At 43.3% G+C, this 9,897-nt stretch overlaps 1 non-coding gene across 1 annotated transcript; it reads left to right on the top strand.

Annotated features, from left to right (window-relative positions):
- Positions 1-9,503: 9,503 nt before the first annotated feature.
- On the top strand, positions 9,504-9,610 carry LOC118987530 (U6 spliceosomal RNA). The gene has a single exon (XR_005066585.1). It is a non-coding gene; the product is annotated as a U6 spliceosomal RNA (small nuclear RNA).
- Positions 9,611-9,897: the final 287 nt, after the last annotated feature.

The raw sequence follows: 9,897 nt of genomic DNA, 5'->3' as shown, positions 1-9,897 counted from the left end.
TCTGGTGTGATTTAAAGCTAAAGGTTACTGAGGGTCACTCTGTTTTCCCTCCTGGGATTTGCTTACATTTAAGGGAAGTTAAAGACATAAACTAAAGGGATAAGACTGTAAACGGAATTTCAGGTCCTGTTAATAGAATTTAGATGCTGTTCTTGGGCTAGGGCCCAATATTATTATATTCTTCAAATTACAATTTTCATGACTTCCTTACTAAAAAAAAAATAGGTCTTTCTGTAATGTTACGTTCCAGAATGGTCCGAGAAACATTTTACACGGGAGCTCCTAAAAATGACCTTGCAGGACCCAAGGGCGAATTCCTTCACCCCTGGGGGATGGAATGTTCCATGTGCCTGCAGTACTATTTTAGAAGTCACAAATGGGCATCCTCCTTTTTTTTTGAAATTTCTTTCCAAATTAGATCAGGCTCTACTCAGCCCAGGCTTACCCAGGCCCAAGCAGCACTAGAGCCAGACAGTTTCCCCGGGGCCTCAGCCCCACAGCCGGCCAGAGCCTCAGGAGGTTGGCTGAGAAAGATCTTCAGCTTATGAATCCACCCACATCCTGCAGCCCTGGCTGCCCCACTGCAATCACACCACCATCCCGACAGTCCCAGACTTACCTCTGTGGTCATACTCACTCAACTTCACCTTTCGGGGATCTATGCAGAGCCATTCTCTGGAGAGCCATCCAGTAAATATTTCACTTTTCCCCTCTTGACCTGCTGACTCCAACGGCCAAGTCTTAAGAAAACACTAGTGCATGGTGCTCCAGGATGTGGTAGTTTACCCAAGTGAAACCCCACCCGCTGAGAGGCCCCCGCAGGATTCTCTGCACAGATGAGTCTACTTCAGGGCAGAACGGGAAGGGCCGGGCAGCCAAGGAAAGCAAGAAACTGCACTGGACTCAAGGGAACAGAGAACACAAAAGCACGGTGGGCAAACCAGAAAGGCAGGAAGGAGAGAAGCACAAGAGAGGCTAACAGGGAATCAGAATAGGAGCAAGTGTGAGGAAGGCAGAGATGTGAACCAAGGGGGAAGGGGGGGAGAGCACCAGCGAATTTCTTGCTATTCACTAGAAGAGGTTACCATGCTCACAGTTAGTAAAAAAAAATGTTTTTCCAAATGTGTTTGGGAGATTCCTCTTTATATACAAGCTTCAGCAAGCACTCAGGCTTCCCATGCTAATTCAAGCTTCAAGACTGCCTTTTCTCTCTCCTCACCCCCTGTCTCCACACTGGGTTTAACTTTGTGAAGGAAAACCCTGAAAACCAAATTTGGGGAAATTTGCAGATCACAACATAACCACTGGACCACAGCAGCTAAAAACTGGGGTGTTGTCTCTTCTCCCAGGATCAGAAGTGTTCACTCAGGAGCCCTTTGGAAAAACCAAGGGCTGGCAATTCAGTTTAACTTTGACTACATTGGTCAAGCAGCTACTTTTGATGTTTACTGTATTATCACTAGACAAGGCTCTTTGTCATGAAACACCAAGGATAGTAAACATATATGACATGCTATTTCTCTGTACTTCAGTGGTTTTTATTTATTTGTTTTTGCAAAAGTGAGGAATACCTTTTCTTTCTTTTCCATCCTTAGGTTTGGCCTTAATATATACTTGACATTTTTAAGGAATGCTTTCAAAAGCCTTAAAATTTTTGATCCAGTTTCAGAGTAAATCATATTTTCAGTGCTCCTGAGAGGGAAATGGATTTTACGTTCTCCACAAAACTTCATTAAAAAGGAAGTCATGACACATGCTTACATGAATGAACCTTGAGGACATTACACGAAGTGAAATAAGCCAGTCACAAAACCACAAATACCACATGACTCCATTTACATGAGGTATCTAGAGTAGTCAAATTCATAGACACAGAAAGTAGAATGGTGGTCGCCAGTGTTGGGGGAGGGATAAATGAAATGGGGAGATGTTTAATGGCTGCACAGTTTCAGTTTGCTAGACGAAAGTGTCCTGGAGATCTGATCCAAAACAATGTAACTGTATACTTATAAATGGTTAGGAATTGTACATTTAAAAATAATTAAGAAGGGCCCTGGCAGGTGTGGCTCAATGGATTAAGTGTCAGACTTTGGACTGAAGGCTCAGTGGTTGGATTCCCAGTCAGGGCACATGCCTGGGCTGCAGGCCAGGTCCCCAGTAGGGGGCGCTCGAGAGGCAACCACACATTGGTGTTTCTCTCCCTCTCTTGCTCTCTCCCTTCTCCTCTGTCTAGAAATGGATAAACAAAATATTTTTAAAAAAGCATTTAAAAATGGTGAAGATGTTGAATTCTATATGGTTTTTAAAACCACAATTGGAAATTTATATTAAGTATATAAAGTGACTCAGAGGACTAGGGCTCTCTAAATGAAAAGAAGTTCTAGGAATACCTTAATCAATTACAGCTTTTATTTTTCTTCTAATTTATACACAAGTGTGATTTTAAAAATCCATGCTTAAATACATCTAAGTAGGTTTTAATAAGTAAAAATAAAAATCCTAGGTAATAAAAAGAATTTAATTCAGTCACTCAGTTCTAAAGCATTCTGGTGGCATTCAGTGCCTTGAGTTATATGTCTGATGGATTTAGTGCAGCCTTATCCGGAACTCTTGTCCCCCAAAATGCATTGCTGTAGATCTTTTTCTAGCATTGTAGTTAGTACTATCATTCTCAAATAATTTAAGCAGAAAAGAAATTTATTAAAAGGATGACAGAACTTCTATTAAAGGGACAGCAGAGGTGAATATGTCCTCCTTTTGAACCTATTTATACAGTGATTAAGGGATTAAGAAATACTTCACAAATCTGTAAGGACGAAGAGAACTAGATAGATGTCAACATAATTTTGGAATCTAGAATATAAGGATGAGTTAAACTGATTTTACCATAAAGGGCCTAGAAAGGTTAGGGAACAAATTTCTCAAACTTCAGAATACCAAAAGGCTCAGTAATTGAGTCAATGATTATGCCAGGCAACTTTGAAAGAGAAGGTAAGTGAGGGTAGAGCTGAAAATAGAATGATTAAAAAATGTGTAAGTTATGCGATTAAATTCCATCTCTCATGCAAGGATAACCAGGAGACTGCCTTTTCCCCACCCTAGCGAAAGGCAGAAAGTTTCTTTTCAGGACAGGTTGAAACATAGAGGACCTGAACTCAGAGTCACTGGTCATGTTCTGAGTACCTTATTGGAAGGGGAAGTTAAGTGAAGTCTGCATGTTGAACCATGAGGCCCCTCCCCAATCTCCCTTCAGTTCCTCTGAGAACACAATGGCGACTAAGTCTAACCACCCTCTTCTACCACCCAATAGAGGTTTATGGGGGGACAACTATCTGGGGACACTGATCAGCCTGAGAGAAAAGACCTGCAGACATTAACTATTGAGAGTCCCTCGACTAAATAACTCTGGTTCTGTAGGACTGACTGATGAGTCCGACATATTCACACAGAACTCCCAATATAATGCCAAATTCTAAAAACGCTTGGAGGGCCAAAGATTTCAAGATAGTTGGGAAAAGACATTGATGTGAAAATGAGACGCAGAACAAGTATAAAAGGTGGCTCAGAGAAAATAGGGACAATGTAGACAGGAGAAAGGAATTCCTAAAATCCCTATTGTACTTAGAGAGTGAAGGGTCCATAAACAATGAAGCAGAAGATACAAGACAGGGAAAATCCAGAAAACAAAGGAATGTCTAGAAATTTAAGATGTGATAGGTGCTGTGCAAGATTAAAATGGCGATTGAGCAGTTGTGAATCTACCAAATCCTCGAGCAACAACCTCCTCCACAACAAGTGCACGGTTGTCTACTATAAAAATAATGAGGTCCTCTTTGAGTGCCAAAATACAAAGATGGGATTGCTTTACTGACAGCCACAAGACCCACACGGCATCAGCAAGAGGACAGGAGGAAGCACAAAGCCAGCAAAGGGCCTTCTGCTGCACTGAGTGCCAGCAAACTCAGTCAAACTGCCAAAGGCACTCACCCTGAAACTCAAATGTCCCCACTCAGCATAGAAAGCTAATTGAGTTTTTTGGGGAACAATGCCAGAGCTGGAAGGGCACTCTAAGGGGGATGGCAAAAGAAAGATTAGGTGGTGTGGAACAGTCTGGGCCCTACTAAATCTCAGAGCTCAGCAGCTGAATCTTTTTTCCAGGACAAAGTTGGAGACCGTGCTGGGAATAGAAGCTGGATTGAGCATCACAGAGATGCTAGGGAGATAAAAGAAGTGAAGAGGCAGAAAAGGTAGTTTCAAAAAACACAAGGCAATAATGTTAAACTCTTTTTGATAACATTAGAAAAGCCATGGAGTGAGGAAGCAGCCCTCACTCACCTTCTCCTCCTAAGGCACCGTGTGGGCCTCTTCCTAGGGCTGCCTGAGGCATTCTCATGAAATGACAGCTGACTTCCCAGAGCACGTGACTCACGAATGAGAGCAAGGAGAAACCAGACCAGGCCCTGGTGACATCATAGTGCAGTCCTTAGAAGTGAGTCAGTGAGTCTAGCCCACACTCACAGAGAAGGGAGTTAGTTCTTACCTTTTGAAGAAAGGTGTATCAGAGAATCTGTGTACATTTAAATACTGCCGGCGATGTACAAAGGATTAGAAAGAAAGAGGTACGAATAGAAAGAGATGTGAATAGACAAAGATAAAACAACGGTTGTATAAGGGAATCCCCTGAAGAAGAAACTCAAAGCAAAGTACTAAAACTTTTAATTTATGAAACTATCAGATAAAATAAGGTTTACACCTGCACGTTTAAATGGCATACCTAGGAAAATCTATCTGGGATGGATAACCCCAAAACACATTCAGGTAAAATTAATGAGCCTTAAAGAGGAAGACAGAAAAGGCAGCTAGATCAAGTCATTTGTAAAGGAAAGACTTTTCAACATTAGTGTTTTTTCCAAATGTGGGTGAGGATTAAAAAAATAAAAGAAGAAAAGGAAGGAATACATAGACAGAAAGGCACATGCTTTAACCAAAGCAAAAGAAGTGGAGAAATACACACTTTTACAGTGATTTCACTCTTTTTAATTTTTATCTTATTTTTGATTTTTAGAGAGAAGGGAAGGGAGGGAGAAAGAGAGGGAAAAAAACACCCATTGGTTACCTTCCACACATGCCCCAACCAGGAAGCAAACCAGGGACAGAACCCACCACCCAGGCATGTGCCCTGGCCTGGATGGGGAATCAAACCAGCCACCGCTCGGTTCAGGACAATGCCCAACCAACTGAGCCTCACGGGTGGGGGCCAGTGAATTTCCTCTTGATGGAGGAAAAGGCAATAGAAAGACAGAGAGTGGCACTAGGTAAGGACAGGGTTTTAAAGAACTGAAAGACTAAAAAGTGGGCATCTCACTTTTTATGATACATGGTGTGCCAAACACCATGAATTATACACCCAAACTCTCTTTCAACCCTCTTCCAGTGGCTTTTTCCTGCTGCAGAAACCACAAACTGAAAACTTTGCCCAGCCTACCCTGAAGCTGGGCCCTGGATGTGAACCAGCTTCCGCAGATCCCTTGCATGTGTACAAGCCTGGACTTTGCAGCTGAGGTTCATGGGGGAGGGGCAGGTCACGTGACATCCAATTTCCTGATGTGTGTGGTTTCTAGCCAGGAGCTGTGGCAGCTGCTTCCAGGTTCAACGGGCAGCATTGTGATAATGATAGGGCACACTTTCTCAGTGGCCTAATTATGTGCAGTGGCTTTGAGTTTTTCCTTGAACTACAACTTAGCATCTGTTTCTCCATGATTCTGTGGATGAAAGTGGGACCACGTACTGAACCTAACAAGCTCAGGGAAGGCCTGTGGAGCGGGTTTTACAAACTCAGAGACGTTTTGTAACCACATAGGGTGGTCTTAAATGAACGCTTCTTAACTAAATTGAGTCATGATGGGTAGTCACGCCCTAGGCCTGTATCTTCCTTGACAAAGGTCATTCTTTACCTTAACTGAGTCTGTCTATCATGCCTTTGCATCTTTGATAACATAACATTGGAATGTCCGAGGAATCCTGTTTTTCCAGACCCTGCTGGGCACAATCTCCCAACAAAGCAGGAGACCAGGGGACCCCTATCGCTGTCTTGTTCCTCATCATCTTGTCTGTGTCCTGTAAATGTTCATTATTAACTATCCCATACCCGCCAATGTAAAAGACGTATGTGTCCATCTGTTTTATTTTTTACCCAAACTCAGAGAGTTTCCTGCTTAGTTTTATTACACCTTCCTAATCTACCACCAATGGATTTCATCTAACTCTCCTTCTGCCTCCTCCTTTGATTCTAATGTACAAAACAAACTGCAAAACTGCCACTCTCTGTAGTGTTATTATCAGTCCGTTGAGACTTTGATTCCCCGCAGTTTGGCTTAAATAGTCTCACACAAATTCTCTACAGGATTGGACATTTCTTACATCAGCAATTCCATAAGCAATTCAATGCCTGTAACAAATCTCCTCCTTCCAATTGAGCCAGAGCAGACCCTGGCTTCTGCTAGGGCCCTGCCCGGTACCCTGGGGTGGCAGGAGGTGGTGGTGGCACTGGAGGAGCCACCCCACTTGGCGAGATCATGACAGGGTTGTGTGCTCATCTCCCAACTTGGTAGAGCCTCTCCCAGCCAGGAGGAACATGGCGACACCCACAAGGGCCACTGGGGTCAAGAAAAGTATGACAGGAGGGTGGTACTTGACTGTCAATTGTTAATAGTAAGTTTTAGAATAAGGAATGAAATCTCCAACAAAGCCCACAAGGCCTATACAGTGTGGTTTCTATGTGTTTCCCGAGCCTGATGGGCTGACTGTTCCCCCACATTCTCTTGTCCAGCCACACTGGCCTTTTCTTCTTCAGATCACTCTGCCCTTCTCCGTCTCAGAGCTGCAGCCTGGAACATTCTTTAACTAGCCCCTCCTACTTGTTCTAAAATCAATCCTCCCATCAAGTCTCAGACTTCAGGATGTCTATGTTATAGGCTCTCTTTGAAACCAGAAAACTCAGTGTGTATGCTGCCTGTCGCCTACCAGACCCAATAAGCAGAGGCAGGGATTGAATCTTCATGGGTACTTTATTCAGATGGCTGATGATCCGAAAAGACAGTGGGTTTGTACCCTAACAGACCATCTTAAATTCCATTTTAAACTGACCCTTTTTATGAGCAGAAGAAAAGTGTAGGTAAGGGGTTTGGAATTCAGGGGGAAAAGTTAATCAGATAAAAGCTGCTGCATACTTTCATCTGTGCCCTGTGGGCAGTGGTCTCTATCTGAGCCTTGGGTGGTGGGCATCTCACTCTGGAACGCAATGGCCCAGATGCCATCTTGATGGCCTGCAGTCCTCCTGAGCACAAAGGTGGAACTGCTTATGGTCTCCTGGAGTCAAAGTGGGTCATACCTTCAGTTCCTGAAACAATAGCTTTTTACATGCATTGACTACTAAGCTTATTAGCTATTACCTGAAATCAAACTTTTTCCAACATTTGAGTCTCACGTCATCTTGACATCTTATACCTCCCTTTATAATACAAGTCAGAGCCAGAATGAAATACCGATTTATATAAGTCAAAAATAGATGCCTGCCCATGACAGCAGACTTTGCCTTGTACACCAGCATATTCTCAGTGTCTAACAGTGCTTTGCACATGGTTGGTGTCCAACAAGTATAGTTTGAGTGAATACACTCCATCTCCCTGCTCCAAATGTGTTGTATTTCTATCCGAATATGTGTTCCTATGATTGCTGCTACAGGGGAAGACAGCTTGGAGAACTGGCCGCCAATATTTTAACCCTCATCGAGGACATTTTTTCATTGCTTTCAGAGAGAGAGGTCAGGAGAGAGAAAGAAAGAGAGAAGAGAAACATTGATGCGAGGGAGAAACATCGGCTGGTTGCACCCTGACCAGGGACTGAATCCGAGCCACACCAGCCAGGGCTACCCACTGATTCTTAAACACTTCTGCTTGGGAATGACATGCACCGTTTCCACTAACATTCTGTGGACCAACGTGAGTCATGAGGCCACCTACATTTAAAGGGTGAGCCAGGAAGGGGAAGAGAACCGCAAACGCTGGTCAGCTACAGCCCTCTCATCCAAGAAGCTGACCCTAACATTGATGTTGGTTTAGAGGGACGTATTGGTTATTCATAACTAGTGATTTAAATTTTACTTCCTCAAGCAAGAGCATGGCATTCTTTGCTCTGAGGCATATTTTTCCCATCTCGCTTTTGTTGTGACGTTCTCTACTGGTTAATGTGCTTTCTTATTTTGGCAGTCCTAAGCTCAGAGCTTTACCACAAATGTCCCTGTGAAAAGGAGCTTTAGGTGAACAGCAGAATGTGCTTACTCAAGCGGGCCCATCATCCATTCACTGCCTTAATGAGAACAAGCAGACTGAGTCCCTTTGTTACAGGAACTATGGATGTGCTGTTGCTCTCATTCATTTGCTGTTGGAGCTCTGCAGAATAGAGCCTGCATCAATCGTCGACCATGCATTTACTCAACACCTGTTACCTCCAATCCCTTTACCAGGAATTGATAGGGGCAAAGAAACGCAATTTATGGCTCTTGTCCTCCAGGAAATAACCTTCCAGCTGAGGAAACAAAGTATACACTTAGCCAATATTACCAAAATTCGTGACTACGTATGTTTGAGTACAGAGTTGGTGGTCAGGCGATAAAAGAACTTCAGAGGCAAGAAAGCTCCACGTAAGAGGTTGTGTAGTCAGGGGCTTTGAAGGATGCGAAGGGTGAGCCGGGCTTGGAGGTGGTGCGTCAGGGAGTAGAGTGTGGATCTCCTCCTAGGCCTGGGCATTTTGAAGGAGAGCCTGAGAGAGGAGGAGACAGAGGGGCAGGAGCAGCAACCGCAATGCAGGGGAGAGAGCATCGATGGGTGTGGGGAGGACACTGCTGAGGTAGCAGGAGGAGGTGTTGAAAGCAGAGCATTCCCCTGGGTCCAGTCGTGTCAGTTCCTGCTTCCGAGTTTTCCGCAGGTTGTAACTGTACCCGGCATTCCAGAAATTTTACATCCTCTAGGAAGTGTAGCATCGGGATTAATATCTGAATTCCGCTCCACATTAGACATTTTTGTGTCCTATCCAACATCCTCATAATTTAAAAAACGATTTTAAAGATCTTTTAATATTAGCATAGAGGTATCTGTCTGAGTTTTAAAATAATATCCACTATATGGAATGTCATAATTTATATAATCAGTCCTCTATTCACTTATATGGTAAATACCTCAATGAACATCTTCCTGAATGTCATATAGGCTCTTTCCCCATCCTGCCCTTAATCTTCATTTTGATGTGATTTCTCCTAACCAAAGGGTTGGGAGAAATATCTGAGCCTGCACTTTATTAAGATGGGTGAGGATTGATGGATTTCAGGTAGTAAAACTGAGTTGGTAGGGATTTTGGCAGGACATACAGAGAGATGTGCATTTATACCTGTGGGAGTTTAACCAGCTAAGAAGTTAGAAGAAACAGTCGACATGAAGACTACCTCAGTGCTCACTTCGGCAGCGCATGCCCTAAAATCGGAACGATACAGAGAAGATTAGCATGGCCCCTGCGCAAGGGGGATGTGCAAATTTGTGAAGCATTCCTAATCTTATTTTCCTTTCAAAATACATTTTGGCAGGTAAGTAGGCATTCCATTCTGAGAATCAAGAGCTTTTTGCCATATTAAAACAATTTTAGAGAATCAATTCTATTCTAAAATGACTCGTTCTGATAATAAATCTTCAGATCTGCAAAAGAGGGGGAGTTTGAGGAGGCCATGAGAGAGAGGCTACCCTAACTTCTGACATCAGTTGCAAGTTCAGGGTTCCTAAGACCACTTTCAGGGTTGATAACTTCCTGGAATAACTCACAGAACTCACTGACAGCTATTACACTATG

The sequence above is a fragment of the Sturnira hondurensis genome, unplaced genomic scaffold, assembly GCF_014824575.4.
Source record: "Sturnira hondurensis isolate 20B ecotype Veracruz unplaced genomic scaffold, ASM1482457v3 Scaffold0005279, whole genome shotgun sequence".
Lineage (NCBI taxonomy): Eukaryota > Metazoa > Chordata > Mammalia > Chiroptera > Phyllostomidae > Sturnira > Sturnira hondurensis.
The sequence above is the reverse complement of the archived record's forward strand: the minus strand, read 5'-3'. Positions and strand labels throughout refer to the sequence as shown.